General features: G+C 38.5%; 2 long non-coding RNA genes across 2 annotated transcripts; both read left to right on the forward strand.

The window, feature by feature from the left end:
• Positions 1 to 3,157: 3,157 nt before the first annotated feature.
• Positions 3,158 to 3,859, forward strand: LOC123966355. Its single transcript, XR_006823957.1, has 3 exons — positions 3,158 to 3,327; positions 3,517 to 3,602; positions 3,792 to 3,859. It is a non-coding gene; the product is annotated as an uncharacterized LOC123966355 (long non-coding RNA).
• Positions 3,860 to 4,145: 286 nt separating this feature from the next.
• Positions 4,146 to 4,770, forward strand: LOC123966353. Its single transcript, XR_006823956.1, has 3 exons — positions 4,146 to 4,221; positions 4,396 to 4,489; positions 4,646 to 4,770. It is a non-coding gene; the product is annotated as an uncharacterized LOC123966353 (long non-coding RNA).
• The last annotated feature ends 284 nt before the right edge of the window (positions 4,771 to 5,054 follow it).

Below are 5,054 nucleotides of genomic sequence, written 5' to 3' on the forward strand. Positions count from 1 at the left end.
TCCACTTCTTTAAGCTGTACATTTTGATTTTGAAAAGGTCATTGCTGTTCAAATACTTAATGTTACCCTCCACTTGTCTGCTGGTAGAAAGACCTCACTGTTCTTCCAGTGAACTTGAAAATGCCTGCGTCTTTCCACAATCAACCGACTCACAGGTGAAGACTTTCTAGTTGAGTTTCATTCCACACCAGACACCTTCTGGGTATGTTTGACTCTGTTGTTGTGCACTCTGAGATTTACAACATTTTTTTCATCATACCACCATACATTACAATACATTCACACGCTCATGTACGAACAAAGTGTAAAGGTTTCGGCTTAGTTTATGCAAATCCTTTTTGGACGTGAATTCTCTCAATTCTTGCTGCGTTGAGAAAAAAATAATAATCTTCTTCTTGATGTGGTTTTTAAAGTCCATCAGTAGGCCAGGATATCTGATTTGGGTTTTACTTTTCAGAGATTTACGACATTCAGTCCTTTTTTCTTTGACAACAAACAGCAATTTGAGTTCAATCCATATTTAAAGCCCCTGTATGAAGAAGTTTAAGTTTTCTGATATTGGTGACTCTTGTATTAATAAAAGACACCGGGGCCCTACAGATCTGACCTGAGGGCGCTGGACTGAAAGCAATGCATAAGTTTGCCCCAGTTATCACTGAAATGGTTTAATTTTTCTACAAACAAAAACTTCGAGTAATTTGACAGATGCTATAAATTCATTATCACCCTATATTAAGTGGTTATAAAACCAAGGTAGAGGCTATAACATCAAATGTGCATTAAAGAAAACATCAGTACTAAGTTAAGATACTATCTGACAATTATTAATTAACTTTTAACACTTTCTATGTCTATCTTGTAATTTATGTGATATTTCTTCTTTCTTTGCCTTGTTTGCTTTTCATCTTATTGATTTGGGTGAAAATGGGTGGCGTTCACAACAGGTATCACCATTGTTGACTCCGCCCCTGTCTAACCCGTCCTTCCTTCGTGGGTTTGAACAACAGTGGGAATGCACATAAAAACAGAGTGAGTGAGAAAGAGAGAGCGGCTTCCTCCACATATAGAGAGGAACAGACAAAACTGTCCGCTAGCTGCAGATCGGAGACCTTTATCTACCTCATCACCCAACAGACCTCCAGAGGGTGAGACAACCTGCACACCTCAACTAATATTCACCGCTTCAAACACACAGCAGGGCCACAAAGAGAAGGAAAAACAACATATCTCTATCAATGTATTAGGTACTAAAGTAAAAATATGACGTCCAGATTAAGGTTACCAAGGAGAGTGCCAGCATTACAGACCGCAACGCCCATCAACATGATCAATTCATTATTTAAATATTTATTTGATTTGTAAAAATGTCAGAAAATACTAAAAAGACATTCCACACACTTTCCTAAAGCCCAAGGTGCTGTCCTCACAGAGCTGGCTTTGTCCTTAATGTTTAAAGACCAATATATTAAATTTACAATAACAAACTTATTTTAATATTCAAGGATCGTTTCAGCACTCTGAGCCTAAATCCAGGTTACGAATATGAAAGGAGGTGTGGAAAACACTCAAACTGGCTAATAAGTTACAAAAGGTAAATACATTAAAAAACCTATAATAATAAGACTTTTTTTCCATGATTCTGAAAGTCATAGTAAGAGCTTATTCTCAATTTGTGTTTATTAATCATCAAATAGTAGGCCTACTGTTTACTGTAAGCCTATTTTTGGGTTTTGGACTGCCAGCCAGCCAGTTAACACTAGAACCGCCAGGGTTGTGACCTAACCGCCAAAAATGCCTGATTTTGTGATTATTTCTACTACGTGTTGCTCCAACACACTTTGGGAAACATTTAGCACATTGGCTCTGTATTTCCTATAAACACATCCCCATATTTCAGGCATTTAAGAATGTTTATTCTAATTTATTCATTGTCTTCACCGTGCAGGTCGTTCACCTGTGAAGGGCACGTTCACACGCGGCGGCTCTCTCCACTCGCCGCTGTTATAGATGTTATAGCCTAGTTATATTCTAAACATATCTTGAATTTAAATGCAGCATACAATTTACAAAAAAGACTGACTGTTGTAGTGTTTTATAGGCGGTAATAATAGCCTCCTGTTTTGCTTGTTTTTTCGGACTCCCATCGAGTAACACATAGCTTCAAAAGTTTGAAAGTCCAAATAAAAGTAGGCTATTTATTTGAAAAAAACAATTATTATCAATTCCAAAATTCATAGTAGATTTTTACCCAAGGAAAAATGTATGATGTTCACTTTTATTAAAAAATACACAGCACTGGAAAAGTTATAGCCGGTCAAAAGGCACAGGAGGGAGCCGCACGCTCTCTTGAAGGGACCGCAGAACGCACCTCTATCACAGGGAAAAACTATTTGTTTTGATGAACATGTAGAAACACAAAACCTATGAGCAGCGGCTTTTATGCATGTTTACTTCATACAAGTGGATGCTGTCAGATAATGACCCGTCAGATGCAGAATCAACCCAGGACACATCGCTCAGCCCACCGTCAGACTCTCCTTCACTCACTGCGCTGAGCAAGTGTGATGTCTGTAGTGGGAAACACGTTGCCAATAGCTACATATAATGTTTAAACAGTGAAATGAACAGCGCTAAAATGACTGGATTCTCTAAAGGGGTAAATTTTACCGTTGGCGCTAAAACTGGCTTTATCTTTACATTTTTTTAACAATAGTGGGTGCTACATACCACACTTTTACGAAAAGTCAGAGACTGGGGTACTTGAATATTATATTGAAACAAAGATACATAGGCTACAATCAAAAAACAGCCGCGGGAAATTTGACCCGTTGGCGGTTCTAGTGTTAAATATGTCAGGCACAGTTTGTTTTGACATTTTATAAACCAAATGATTAATCAAGAGAATAATGTGGAGATTGATAGATAATGAAAACATAATTGTTGGTTGGAGCCTAAAGGATGGGCTCAGATGTGATGTCATTGTCCAACTGCAATAGCTGAGCTGTTGTTGTAAATATTGTTACACAGAGCTAGTGAATACTGCAGCTTTTAGAAACATGAAACCTCACATTCATGCAGGGTTCTTAGGGCCATGGGAAAAAAAACCTGGAAAAGTCATGGAAATCTAAAATGTGTATGAACCCTGTCTTTGGACTGAGCTTCATGTTCCACTTCCCAGGAAAAGTGTTGAACTTTGAATGTTGCTCTGACTTTCTGTGTGTCTTCCAGTCCTCTCTCTCTCTCTCTCTCTCTCTCTCTCCAGCTGATTGGGCTCCTCCAACATGCTCTGCACCCTGCTCTACCTGTCTGCTCTCATCGGGCTGGCAGGTGAGCACACACATGGCAGCCATTTTGAAACTCCATCATAATAAATTAGCAGTGACTGATTATGTAATAAGAAAAGTCTTCTTGGTTGGTTAGCAAAACCCGTTTTATTCCTTCATGAAGTCAACTTTTGAATGAGCAGCCTTCCCTGTACTCTAGTTCTGACCTCTCATGTGTCTCCATCGTCTTCAGGTGCTCAGATATTTTCCCTTCCTGCAGTGTTTAACATCAGCTCATGCCCCATCACGTTTTATGGACAGAAGTACGAACAACTCTATGTGAGTAGGATTTGTTTGTTTTCACCTACTGTCATCATTTACATTTAGTCTGCAGCTGTATAAAGATGATGTGTGCAGACTGAGTGAATGTCAGCTGACAACTGATACATCCTTCACATATGAATCTGGAGTAAAACCAGCAGTTCATCAGTATTGTTATGGTAATTGTTGTGTCTCTGATTTCAACAGGTGAACTCCACAAATGTCTGTTTCATTGACCCTTTCAACAATCAAACCAGACAGGACTGTATTGTAGGGTTTCCATTGTTGGCAGACAAGGCTTGGTTTCAGATAAATCCATTTCCATCAAAGGATGAGGAAAATTATATCCATATGATTTTACCAACTATTACGGGCAACATAAAATGCCTAGTAGTTGTTATAAGTCTGGTGAGTGTTGTTCAGTGTCACGACTAATTACAATTGACCGGTGTTCAGTGTTTTGGATGAGACAAAACTTCATTTGTAGATCATATCAAAAACTTTCCTCAAAGCTTTTGTAGAAAATGACCTAACTGTGTCTGTCTTTGTCTCCTTTGTTCAGTCTTTAAAGAGTAATTTCCTTCTGGCTAACTTTAGGACACAAACAGCTGCAATAATAACAGCCGAGAATTCATCTGTGAGTATAACAAATAAATAAATAACTAAATATTGCTCTAAAAATACTTGCATAAATTCTGCATACAGAGACAGTTCCCTGTTACTCTTGTTTAACAAGAGGAAAAGACAAAATTATAATTGAAGTTGTCTCTGCTCTGTGATAGTAACAGTGGTTGTGTTTGTTGCCGTCTAGGTGATTAGTTTGATGGTCAATGGTATCACAGTTGATACAGTGAATTCTAACACATCTGTGAAGTACTTAGACATCAGCAGATGCAGACACTCAGGTTGGCGAATCCACTACCTCCATAAATCTATTTTGGGGCCCTTAAAACCTAATTATTTTTGAAAATATTTTTTATGTTTTGCTTTTGCTTACAGTTAGCAAACTAATAAGTCAACAATGACATTAACCTGATAGTAACCATTCCTTCACATCACAGGTGTTTTGTATAAATATGGTGAAGTGGTGAGCTCTGATCCAGATACCTGCTCCTGTCTAACCTGTGATGATACTGCTGTCCTCAGAGTCACTGGCTGTCCACGCACTGAACGATGTCAAGGCAACAACACGTAAATATGTGTCCTTCATATTTGGAAGACAGAGTTGGGATTTTACAGGGACTTGATGAGACTTTATTTATTCAGGGAAGTGTTCGCCATTAGAGAGCGTTCACAGTAATGTGAAGCAGCAGAGGCAGATGTTCATCAGCAGTAACTCAGCACAGCTCACATGCAGCAAAGACATCAGTATATAATGAGGCTTATATCTGTTACTTAAGAACAGGAATGTAGAGGTGAAAATAAACCTCAAAGCTCAGAGATTCAGTAACTGAGAGCTGAACACAGACA

The sequence above is a fragment of the Micropterus dolomieu genome, unplaced genomic scaffold (assembly GCF_021292245.1).
Source record: "Micropterus dolomieu isolate WLL.071019.BEF.003 ecotype Adirondacks unplaced genomic scaffold, ASM2129224v1 contig_13253, whole genome shotgun sequence".
Taxonomy (NCBI): Eukaryota; Metazoa; Chordata; class Actinopteri; order Centrarchiformes; family Centrarchidae; genus Micropterus; species Micropterus dolomieu.